We start from the raw sequence: 13,522 nt of genomic DNA, 5'->3' as shown, positions 1-13,522 counted from the left end.
GCCTCTAGGACAGTCTAGCCATTGTAAGAAATAGCAGAACATAGTAACACTAGTGATAATCTGATGGTGAGAGGCAAGCATAGGAAACTAAGCAACAAAAACCAAGACTACATGGCATCATTGGAGCCCAATTCTCCCACAAAAGCAAACACTGAATATCCAAAGACACCAGAAAAGCAAGACCTAGATTTAAAATCATATTTATTCATGATGCTGGAGGACTTCAAGAAAGACATGAAGAACTCCCTTAGAGAAACGCAGGAAAATATAAATAAACAAGTAGAAGCCTATAGAGAGGAATCACAAAAATTTCTGAAAGAATTCCAAGAAACCACAATCAAAGAGTTGAAGGAATTAAAAATGGAAATAGAAGCAATGAAGAAAGAAAACAGGGAAACAGCCCTGGATATAGAAAACCAAAGGAAGAGACAAGCAGCCGTAGATACAAGCATCACAAAGAGAATAGAAGAGATAGAAGAGAGAATCTCAGGAGCAGAAGATTCCATGGAAATCATTGACACAACTGTCAAAGATAATGTAAAACAGAAAAAGCTACTGGTCCAAAACATACAGGAAATCCAGGAATCAATGAGAAGATCAAACCTAAGGATAATAGGTATAAAACAGAATGAAGACTCCCAGCTCAAAGGACCAGTAAATATCTTCAACAAAATCATAGATGAAAACTTCCCTAACCTAAAGAAAGAGATGCACATAAACATACAACAATCCTACAGAACTCTTAATAGATTGGAGCAGAAAAGAAACTCTTCCCATCACATAATAGTCAAAACACCAAATGCACAAAATGAAGAAAGAATATTAAAATATTTGATGGATTTGGATTCAGCAAACAAAACACGTCTTGAATTTTGAATATGTTTAGAAATATAATTATGTAATACATAAGCATGAATACCATGTGATTTAGATGAGTTTCTGCCAAGCCACAAAAGCGTACAAAAAAATCAAAGAAAGAAGGAGATAAAGAGAAAAAAGAGATATTGGTAATTCCAATAATACAACAGAAGGAGTTTCAGTCAGTCTTACAGTCAATTAAGTAGTGTAGGTATCTGTGCACGATATCAACCATGCCAATAAGGAGACCTAACTTTATGTTTCAGACTCTAGGAATGAGATCTGCTGCAATCCTATCACATATCACATGTAATAGGGTCACTGGGTAGGTAAAAAGTTCTATGAATTTTAGCCAAGAATGAAGTCCCTCATGCAATATTAACATTAATTCCCTCACATTTCAATGGTAACTTTCCATCTTATTGTCTCTATTGCTGAAATAAACTTTGTTACCAAAGGCAATTTAAGAAGAAAATGTTATTTCAGTTTACAATTCTCATATAGCACTCCAGCCCTCAGTGAAGTAAGAGCAGAAAGTCAGGACAGATTCCTGAAGTCATAGGAATACAAAGCCAGGGATGGGTGCTGCTTACTGGTTTGCTTCCCTTGAACTTCTCAGCCTGTCTGCTTTCTTTTTCTTTCATTTTTTTTAAATCTTATTAAGTGTTCTTACCTATTTTTTTCTTTTTCTCTTTATTAACTTGAATATTTCTTATTTACATTTCGATTGCTTTTCCCTTTCCCAGTTTCCGGGCCAACATCCGCCTATATGGGTGTTCCATTCCACATCCTCTCCCCATTACTGCCCTCCCCCAACAGCCACATTCACTGGGGGTTTATTCTTAGCAGGAACAAGTGCCTCCCCTTCCACTGGTGTTCTTACTAGGCTATTCATTGCTACCTATGAGGTTGGACCCCAGGGTCAGGCCTTGTATAGTCTTTGGGTAGTGGCTTAGTCCCTGGAAGCTCTGGTTGGTTGGCATTGTTGTTCATATGGGGTCTAGAGACCCTTCAAGCTCTTCCAGTCCTTTCTCTGATTCCTTCAATGAGGGTCCCGGTCTCAGTTCAGTGGTTTGTTGCTGGCATTCGCCTACATATTTGCTGTATTCTGGCAGTGTCTCTCAGGTGAGATCTACATTCAGATCCTGTTGGCCTGAAATTCTTTGCTTCATCCATCTTGTCTAATTGGGTGGCTGTATATGTATGGGTCACATGTGGGGCAGGCTCTGAATGGAAGTTGCTTCTGCCTCTCTTTTAATCTTTGGCTCCCTATTCCCTGCCAAGGGTATTCTTGTTCCCCTTTTAAAGAAGGAGGGAAGCATTCACAGTTTGCTTATCCTTTTTGAGTTTCATGTGTTCTGGGCATCTAGGATAATTCAAGCATTTGGGTTAATAGCCACTTATCAATGAATGCATACCATTCGTGTTTTTCTATGATTGGGTTGCCTCACTCAGGATAATATTTTCCAGTTACCTCCATTTGCCTAGGAATTTCATAAAAACAGTGTTTTTGATAGCTGAGTAATATTCAATTTTGTAGATGTAACACATTTTCAGTATCTATTTTTCTGTTGAAGGTCATCTGGGTTATTTCCAGCTTCTTGCTAGTATAAATAAGGCTGCTATGAACATAGTGGAGCACATGTCTTTGTTATGTGTTGGGGCATCATTTGGGTATATGCCCAAGAGAGGTATAGTTGGGTCCTCAGGTAGTTCAATGTCCAATTTTCTGAGGAAACTCCAGACTGGTTTCCAGAATGGTTGTACCAGTTTGCAATCCCACCAACAATGGAGGAGTGTTCCCCTTTCTCCACATCCTCACCAACATCGGCTGTCACCTGAGTTTTTGATCTTAGCCATTCTCACTGGTGTGGGGTGAAATCTCAGGTTTGTTTTGATTTGTATTTCCCTTATGACTAAAGATGTTTAACATTTCTTTAGGTCTCTCTCAGCCATTTGGTATTCCTCAGCTGTGAATTCTTTGTTTTGCTCTGAACCCCATTTTTATTTTTTTTATTAACTTGAGTATTTCTTATATACATTTTGAGTGTTATTCCCGTTCCCCGTTTCCGGGCAAACATCCCCCCCCTCCTCCCCTTCCTTATAGGTGTTGCCCTCCCCATCCTCCCCCCATTGCCGCCCTCCCCCCAACAGTCTAGTTCACTGGGGGTTCAGTCTTAGCAGGACCCAGGGCTTCCCCTTACACTGGTGCACTTACTAGGATATTCATTGCTATCTATGAGGTCAGAGTCCAGGGTCAGTCCATGTATGGTCTTTAGATAGTGGCTTAGTCCCTGGAAGCTCTTGTTGCTTCGCATAGTTGTACATATGGGGTCTCTAGCCCCTTCAAGCTCTTCCAGTTTTTTCTCTGATTCCTTCAACGGGGGTCCTATTCTCAGTTCAGTGGTTTGCTGCTGGCATTCGCCTCTGTATTTGCTGTATTCTGGCTGTGTCTCTCAGGAGCGATCTACATCCGGCTCCTGTCAGTCTGCACTTCTTTGCTTCATCCATCTTGTCTAATTGGGTGGCTGTATATGTGTGGGTCACATGTGGGGCATGCTCTGAATGGGTGTTCCTTCAGGCTCTGTTTTCATCTTTGCCCCTCTCTTCCTTGCGAATGGTATTCTTGTTCCCCTTTGAAAGAAGGAGTGAAGTATTCACATTTTGATCATCCGTCTTGAGTTTCATTTGTTCTAGGCATCTAGGGTAATTCAACCGTTTGGGCTAATAGCCACTTATCAATGAGTGCATACCATGTATGTCTTTCTGTGATTGGGTTAGCTCACTCAGGATGATATTTTCCAGTTCCAACCATTTGCCTACGAATTTCATAAAGTCGTTGTTTTTGATAGCTGAGTAATATTCCATTGTGTAGGTGTACCACATTTTCTGTATCCATTCCTCTGTTGAAGGGAATCTGGGTTCTTTCCAGCTTCTGGCTATTATAAATAAGGCTGCGATATACATAGTGGAGCACGTGTCTTTTTTATATGTTGGGGCATCTTTTGGGTATATGCCCAAGAGAGATATAGCTGGATCCTCAGGCATTTCAATGTCCAATTTTCTGAGGAACCTCCAGACTGATTTCCAGAATGGTTGTACCAATCTGCAATCCCACCAACAATGGAGGAGTGTTCCTCTTTCTCCGCATCCTCGCCAGCATTTGCTGTCACCTGAGTTTTTGATCTTAGCCATTCTCACTGGTGTGAGGTGAAATTTCAGGGTTGTTTTGATTTGCATTTCCCTTATGACTAAAGATGTTGAACATTTCTTTAGGTGTTTCTCAGCCATTCGGCATTCCTCAGCTGTGAATTCTTTGTTTAGCTCTGTACCCCATTTTTTAATAGGGTTATTTGTCTCCCTGCGGTCTAACTTCTTGAGTTCTTTGTATATTTTGGATATACGGCCTAAATCTGTTGTAGGATTGGTGAAGATCTTTTCCCAATCTGTTGTTTGCCGTTTTGTCCTAACCACAGTGTCCTTTGACTTACAGAAGCTTTGCAGTTTTATGAGATCCCATTTGTTGATTCTTTATCTTAGATCATAAGCCATTGGTGTTTTTGAACCCTATTTTTAAATTGGTTTGTTTGTCTCCCTGCAGTCTAACTGCATGAGTTCTCTGTATAGTTTGGATATAAGTCCACTTTCTGTTGTAGGATTGGTAAAGATCTTTTCCCAATCTGTTGGTTGCCGTTTTGCCTGATCAACAGTGTCTTTTGACTTACATAAGCTTTGCAATTTTATGAAATCCCGTTTGTCAATTCTTGATCGTAGAGCATAAGTCAATGGTATTTGGTTCAGGAAATTTTCTCCAGTCCCCATGTGTTCGAGATGCTTCCCCACTTTTTCTTCTATTAGTTTGAGAGTATCTGGTTTGATATGGAGGTCCTTGATTCACTTGGACTTGAGCTTTTTACAGGGTGATAATCATGGTTCGATCTGCATTCTTATAAATGCTGACGTCCAGTTGAAACAGCACCATTTGCTGAAAATGCTATTGTTTTCCCAATGGATGGTTTTGGCTCCTTTGTCAAAAAATAAGTGACCTTAGGTGTGTGGGTTCATTTCTGGGTTTTTTGTTATTACAGATGAATTTGTAAATTGTTCTGTCTAACTCTTTCAAGAATTGGATTGGTATTTTGATGGGGATTATATTGAATCTGTAGATAGCTTTTGGAAAAATGGCAATTTTTACTATCTTAATCCTGCCAACCCAAGAACACTGGAGATCTTTCCATCTTCTGAGGACTTCTTCAATTTCTTTCTTCAGAGTCTTGAAGTTCTTATTATACAAATCTTTTACTTGCTTGGTTGAAGTCACACCGAACTTTATATTATTTGGGACTATTATGAAGGAGGTCCTTTCCCTAATTTCTTTCTAAACTTGTTTCACTTTTGTGTAGAGGAAGGCTACTGATTTATTTGAGTTAATTTTATACCCAGCCACTTTGCTGAAGTTGTTTATCAGTTTTAGTAGGTCTCTGGTGGAACTTTTGGGATCACTTAAATATACTATCATGTCATCTGCAAATAGTGATATTTTGACTTCTTCTTTTCCAATCTGTATCCCCTTGATCTCCTTTTGTTGTCTGATTGCTCTGGCTGGAACTTCAAAACTATATCAAATAAGTAGGGATAGAATGGGCAGCCTTGTCTAGTCCCTGATTTTACTGGGATTGCTCCAAATTTATCTCCATTTAGTTTAATGTTAGCAACTTGTTTGCTTTAATGGCTTTTACTATGTTTAGGTTTGGGCTTTGAATTCCTATCCTTTCCAGGACATTTATCAATAAGGGGTATTTAATTTTGTCAAATGTATTCTCAGCATCTAATGAAATGATCATGTGTTTTTGTTCTTTCAGTTTGTTTATATAATGGATCACATAGATGGTTTTCCATATATTAAGCCATCCCTGCATGCCTGGGATGAAGCCTTCTTGATCATGGTGGATGATTGTTTTAATGTGCTCTTGGATTCGGTTTGCCAGAATTTTATTGATTATTTTTACGTCGATATTCTTAAGGGAAATTGATCTAAAATTCTCTTTCTTTGTTGAGTCTTTGTGTGGTTTAGGTATAATGGTAATTGTGGCTTCAGAGAAGGAATTCGGTAGTGCTCCATCTGTTTCAATTTTGTGGAACAGTTTGAATAGTATTGGTAGGAGGTCTCTATGAAGGTCTGATAGAATTCTTCCCTATACCCCCCTGGAACTGGGTTCTTTTTGTTTGGGAGACCTTTAATGACTGCTTCTATTACGTTAGGAGTTACCGGGTTGTTTAAATGGTTTATCTGTTCCTGATTTAACTTCGGTAACTTGTATCTGTCTAAGAAATTGTCCATTTCCTGCAGATTTTCAAGTTTTGTTGAATATAGACCTTTTTAGTAGGATCTGATGGTTTTTTTTAATTTCCTCTGATTCTGTTATTATGTCTCCCTTTTCATTTCTGATTTTGTTAATTTGGACACACTCTATGTGTCCTCTGGTTAGTCTGGCTAAAGGTTTATCTATCATGTTAATTTTCTCAAAGAATCAGCTTTTGGTTCGGTTGATTCTTTGTATAGCCATTTTTGTTTCTATTTGGTTGATTTCAGCTCTGTGTTTGATAGTTTCCTGCCTTTTACACCTCCTGGGTGTATTTGCTTCTTCTTGTTCTAGAGCTTTTAGGTGTGCTGTCAAGCTGGTGACATATGCTTTCTCCTGCTTCTTTCTGCATACACTCAGAGCTATGAGATTTCCTCTTATGACAGCTTTCATTGTGTCCCATAAGTTTGGGTATGTTGTACCTTCATTTTCATTAAATTCTAAGAAGTCTTTAATTTCTTTCTTTATTTCTTCCTTGAACAGGTTATCATTGAGTAGAGCATTGTTCAACTTCCATGTACATGTGGGCGTTCTTCCCTTATTGTTATTGAAGACCAAATTTAACCCGTGGTTGTCTGATAGGACACATGGGATTATTTCTATATTTCTGTATCTGTTGAAGCCTGTTTTATGACCAATTATATTGGCAATTTTGGAGAGAGAACCATAAGGTAGTGAACAGAATGTATATCCTTTTGCTTTAGGATAGAATTTTTATAAATATCTGTTAAGTCCATTTGGTTCATGATTTCTCTTAGACTACCTATGTCTCTGTTTGATTTCTGTTTCCATGATCTGTCCATTGATGAGAGGAGATGTTGTTCTACTATTATTTTGTGAGGTGCAATGTGTGTTTTGAGTTTTAGAAAGGTTTATTTTATGTATGTAGGTGCCCTTGAGTTTGCAGCATAGATATTTAGGATTGAATGTTCATCTTGGTTGATTTTTCCTTTGATGAAGATAAGTATCCTTCCTTATCTTTTTTGATGACTTTTAGTTGAAATTCGATGTTATTCGATATTATAATGGCTACTCAAGTTGCTTGTCCCGACCATTTGCTTGGAAAATTGTTTTCCAGTATTTCACTCTGCGGTAGTTTCTGTTTTTGTCTCTGAAGTGTGTGTCTTGTATGCAGCAGAATGCAGGTTCCTCCTTGCATATCCAATTTGTTATTCTATGTCTTTTTATTGGGGAATTGAGACCATTGATGTTGAGAGCTATTAAGGAATAGTGCTTATTGCTTCCTGTTATATTCATATTTTGATGTGAGGTTATGTTTGTGTGCTTTTCTTCTCTTTGTTTTGTTGCCAGGATGGTTAGTTTCTTGTTTTTTCTAGGGTGTAGACTGCCTCATTATATTGGGCTTTACCATTTATTAACCTTTGTAGCACTCGATTTGTAGAAAGATATTGTGTAAATTTGGTTTTCTCATGGAATACCTTGTTTTCTCCATCTATGTTAATTCAGAGTTTTGCAGGATACAGTAACTGGGCTGGCATTTATGTTCTCTGACGGTCTGTATAACATCTGTTCAGGATCTTCTGGCTTTCATAGACTCTGGCGAGAAGTCTGGTGTGATTCTAATAGGTCTGCCTTTATATGTTACTTGATCTTTTTCCCTTACTGCTTTTAATATTCTTTTTTATTTTGTTCATTTGGTGTTTTGACTATTATGTGACATGAGAAGTTTCTTTTCTGGTCCATTTTACTTGGAGTTCTTTAGGCTTCTTATATACTTATGTTCATCTCTTTCTTTAGGTTAGGAAAATTTTCTTCTATGATTTTGTTGAAGATATTTTCTGGTCCTTTGAGCAGGGCGTCTTCACTCTCTTTTATACCTATTATCCTTATGTTTCATCTTCTCATTGAGTCCTGGATTTCCTCTATGTTTTGGACCAGTAGCTTTTTCTGTTTTATATTATCTTTTACAGTTGTGTTGATGATTTTATGGAGTTTTCTACTCCTGAGATTCTTTCTTCTATCTCTTGTGTTCTGTTGCTGATGCTTTTATCTAAGTCTCCTTGTCTCTTCCTTTTGTTTTCTATATCCAGGGTTGTTTCCCTATGTTCTTTCTTCTTTGCTTATATTTCAATTTTTAATTCCTTCAATTGTTTGATTGTGTTTTCCTAGAATTCTTTCAGGGATTTTTGTGAGCCTCACTGTAGGCTTCTACTTGTTTTTTTTTTTTTCCTGCGTTTCTCTAAGGGAGTTCTTCATGTCTTTCTTGAAGTCCTCCAGCATCATTATCAAATATGATTTTATATCTATCTTGCTTTTCTGGTGTGTTTGGATATTCAGTGTTTGCTTTTGTGGGAGAATTGGGCTCCAATGATGCCATGTAGTCTTGGTTTCTGTTGCTTAGTTTCCTGTGCTTGCCTCTCACCATCAGTTTATCTCTGGTGTTATTATGTTCTGCTATTTCTGACTGTGGCTAGACTGTCCTATAGGCCTTTGTGTCAGGAGTGATATGGACCAGTTTTCCTGTTTTCTTTCAGCCAGTTATGGGAACAGAGTTTTCTGCTTTCAGGCATTTAGTTTTTCCTGTCTACTGGTCTTCAGCTGTTCCTGTGGGCCTATGTCCTGAGTATACCAGTCAGGATACTTGCAGCAGTAAAGTTGCTCTTTCCTGTGGTTCTGCAGCTCAGTTTGCTCCTGGGTATTGCTTTTGAGCCCTCAGTGAAGGCGGCAACCAGGAGGGCCTGCGCTGCCTTTTCTGGGAGCCCCTGTGCACCAATGTCCCAGATGGTGTAAGGTGTTTTCCTCTGGATTCAGAAATGTCGGCAGATTGTAGTCTCTTTGACTTCCCAGGCGTATCTGCCTCTCTGAAGGATTAGCTCTCCTTCCCACGAGATTTGGGTCCAGAGAACTGTTGATCCGGTCCCTTCAGGTTCCAGTGGTGTTTGTCCTTCCCAATTATATCTGTGAGTCTGTGTATATGTGTGCACATATACATATGCATATATAACCATGCCACAGTGTACACGTGGAAGTTAGAAGACAATTGTTCTGCTGCTAAGGTCGAAGTCTGACCTTACTAGATAACCCTGATCTTGGTTGAAAATGGTGGACTCCCTTTGTCAGTGAGGTTTCCTTTTTCATGCCTGTCTCCTTTCTTATGGCTTCTTGGGCAACCTTCCATGGATTGTTACTGCGTAGCAGTAAGCTGTGCCTACCTCAATCTCATCTAGCAAAGAAAAAATACACCATAGTCTTTCCCACATATCACTTTGAAGGGCAAAATTTCTCAATTGAGGTTCCTTCTCCCAGATTAATTTTATCTTGATTAAGTTGAGGAAAAACAAGCTAGCACAATCTTGAAGTAGTTTCGATTAAAAGTGAATATAGCTTTGAATGCTCCATTTTTCCTTGTGTCTCCATTCTGCCTGTAGATTATGGTATGTTACTGGCTGTTATATGTTTGTTTTATCCATCCCTGTTGACTGTGTGACACCTCAACATAATAGGGACTTTGCTCTTTATTTATTAAACAGTACAGGGAATATGGCACAGAAAAGCATTGAGAGTTGCATTTCTATAGAAGTCATTAACAGAGTTTTAAGTTATTTTACTGAACTAGAACAGCACAGAAAACCTCAAACAGATATTTTCTACCATATCAACATATTCTTTCTAATTTTTATAGGATAATTGCTCCTTAGTGTTGTTTCAACATATTGGCTGCTTTCAGCAAATGATCACTAGAAAATACACATATACTCAGACACAATAGTAAGGCAGGGACATAGAGTATATAAATTAAAAATAAAGAGGTGTATTAGTACAGGTTTTAAAAGATGTTTGCAAAAAATATCCCAGGCATTGTAAGATTAATTACATTAATCTCTCAAAAGCAATTTGAACTTAAAGAAGTTGAGCACCGAATGGTGTAACAGATTGAGTAATTACCTTAAATAATCTTTTTTTTTATTTTATTTATTATATATAAGTACACTGTAGCTGTCTTCAGATACACCAGAAGAGGGCATCGGATCTCTTTACAGATGGTTGTGAGCCACCATGTGGTTGCTGGGAATTGAACTCATGACCTCTGGAAGAACAGTCGGGTGTTCTTAACCACTGAGCCATCTCTCCAGCCCTACCTTAAATAATCTTAATGTACATTATTAACTTGATTGCAAAGACTGGCAAAAAGTTAGACACTTACTAGTTTAGAGAGATACTCAGAATAAGTATATTACTCAGACAAAAATGATAATTAGATATACAGACAGCAGACTAACAAATTATAGGAAAATTTGGCTTCAATTGATGGTAACCTGTGTGAAGATGTCTGTTGCACCTTCCTTTTCATTGGTGTGATAAGCACCATGACCAAAAAGAATCTATGAAGGAAAGGATTTATTTGACCATACAGGTCACAATCTATCAGTGAGGGAATGAGTGACATTAATTTATGCACGAACAACTCACAGCCAAGGAAGTTCAAGTGAAACCATGAAGGAATGCCACATACTTACTTAGACTAGCTCATGCCTAGCTCATTGGCTAAGCTCAGCTAACTACCTCACCTACCTATGAAGTTCAGGACAATCTGCCTGTCTTAGTGTTTTATTGCTGTGAACAGACACCATTACCAAGGCAACTCTTATAAGGACAACATTTAATTGGGGCTGGCTTACAAGTTCAGAGGCTCTGTCCATTATCATCAAGGTGGGAGCATGGCAGCATCCAGACAGGCATGGTGCAGGAGGAGCTGAGTTTTACATCTTCAACAAAAGGAAGCCAGGAACAGACTGAACAGTCTCTGGCAGCTAGAAGGAGGGTCTCCAAGCTCATCTCCACAGTGACATACTTCCTCAAACAAGACCATACCTTCTAATTGTGTCACTCCCAGAGCCAAGCATATTGAAACCATCTCACTGCCTAAAGATAGAACTGCACAAACAGGGTTGATCCCAATTCTCCACAGACAAGCCCATAAGGCAATAGAATCTAAACAATTGCTCAATTGACATTCCTTTCTCAAGTAGCCCTAGGTTTTGTTGACAGTTAATTGTAACTAGATGAGCTTTGTATGAAATAAACTAATGCAGATGATGTTTATCTCATAAAGATATGAATTCTATTCATGTTACTTTCATCTCTTCCTCTATGGAAGCTTCATTCTCATTTACCTGGTATTAGTAAAAGAGCAGATGCTTTCATGCAGAAAATTTATGTTCAGGATTTAGAAAACGGGTAGATCATGGAATTCTTTCAGTGTATGCTTTTACTTAGCTGATTTTAACTCAAAATATTCAATATTTCAAAGTATCAAAATTTGGAGGGTCCCATTCTGAACAAGTTCATACCAAGTAACAAAAGCTATTTCTAAGAGTAAAGCATGGTAGATTAATGATGATTTGTTCAACTCTAGAGGCACACACTGGGAGTAAGACAATTCATCTATTCTTTTCAAAGTGTCGACATTGAAAAATAAAATGGCATATATTATTAACTGTTTAAGGTAAAATAATTTCAAATAATTATCCTGATTGTCTTTTTTCTGAATAGCACTCAGAAGAATGGAAAATACAGATTTAATTCTCTCATCTTGGAAAATGTTTGAATAATCTACATTGTATTATATTGAAATAGAACTCAAGATGGAAAGTTTATATGTTAATAAGCATAGTTCATCAATTAGAAAAATATTGATCTATGAGTTTTATGCATGTAACTAAATCAGTGAAACAGTCACCTGAGTAAATTAAAACTCTAGACAAATATTATTTCTATATATATTTGTAAAACACCTATAAAGAGGTTATTTGAAACCTCTCAGTTTCTCCATGCAAACAAGTGTGATGTGCACCACATAAAAATGACCTATGGATTAGAGTTAGATGAAGGGTTAGAATCTCAATAATCAGATAAGTAAGAATTTTAAAAAAAATTAGAACATGTTAAATTTTAGGCAGGAAAAGAAAATGAGTCAAAATGATGTTTTCTACCTTAATTCCTATTTTAAATCTTCGTTTCACCTTCACGAAATTCTGCAAGTCTTTATATTTTGGATACAAATTCTTCCCAGCTATCAGATTATAGTTTGCCAGAAAGCAAGTGATTAAGCCACATTAAAAGCACAGTTGGCTATTGTTATTTTTGTGCTCAGATTATGCATGTTTTGCCAGCACAACCGCAGCAACTCGGTGTTGGATGTTTTTGGCATTCATGAGTTTATCTTACAGAGTTTCAAAAGTATATTACTAGAACCTCCAAATCAATGACATACAGAAAATTGTCTTTGTGCTACAGAATAAACTGTAAAATAAAAATATATGACTTGCACAACTAATAAGAAGGCCCTACCCACATATCAATGTGTAGAGGGCCGCAATACGTTCGCCACCACTAGTTGGCGCTGTCTTCCACTGCGCCCCACCTGGTAGGTCAGGATAGACTCCGCCATTGCAAGATGGCTCCAACCTTCGCCGCGCCAGCCGGCCCCCCCTTTCAGGTAGTTAACTGTGCGCATGTGCAAGAGTGCCTTCCTGCCAGGTCTTTGCCCATTCCGGGGCGTGCCTGATGAGATCATGAGTAAACAACCAATCAGGCGTGGATGCGTGCCCGAGGGTTAAATAGGCGCGCCTGGCTGGCGCTCGGGGCTTCTCCATGAGATAGGAATAAAGTATCAGTCATAGCAAGAATTTCTATGTCTCGCGTGCTTCTTGCCGGCGGAAAGTCGCGCGCGGGACATCAATGTATACTCATTTGTTATGCAATCTATCAATTATACAGGATGTGTGGCTTAGATATTCATATCTCTCATATTTCCAGTGATGAAATTTAATATGAAATGGAGGCACTCAAAGAATGGCTCTATCAATGATGAAGCTTAGAGTATGGGTATTTTATAATTAACAATGATACACTCAGGAAGAATTACGACAGGGGTATATACCCCTTCCACCATCTGATAAGTTAGCCAGAGGCAGCATCCGTGGAACAAAGGATAGCTCTTGATAGGCACTAACATAACGTGCAGGTTATAGAGAGATGGCTGAGTTAAAAGTACTTCCTGCTCTTACAAAATAATGGTGTAACTCCAACTCCAGGAGACACAACATATTGTTTGCGCCTCTGAAGATACAACATAAATGTGGCTTATGCAAACTTGCACACAAATATTCAAATAAAAAAAAAACAAGTTGAATAGAACACAAAATGAATAGAGAAAAACATCCTAACATAAACCCTGATCTCCACCTGCATATGTACTTACCTGTATGTATACATGCAAAAGCATAAATTAAATATACTCACATATATGCCGACAAGACAAACACAAATAAAACCAC

This window comes from Rattus norvegicus, chromosome 13 (genome assembly GCF_036323735.1).
Source record: "Rattus norvegicus strain BN/NHsdMcwi chromosome 13, GRCr8, whole genome shotgun sequence".
NCBI lineage: Eukaryota > Metazoa > Chordata > Mammalia > Rodentia > Muridae > Rattus > Rattus norvegicus.
The sequence above is the reverse complement of the archived record's forward strand: the minus strand, read 5'-3'. Positions refer to the sequence as shown.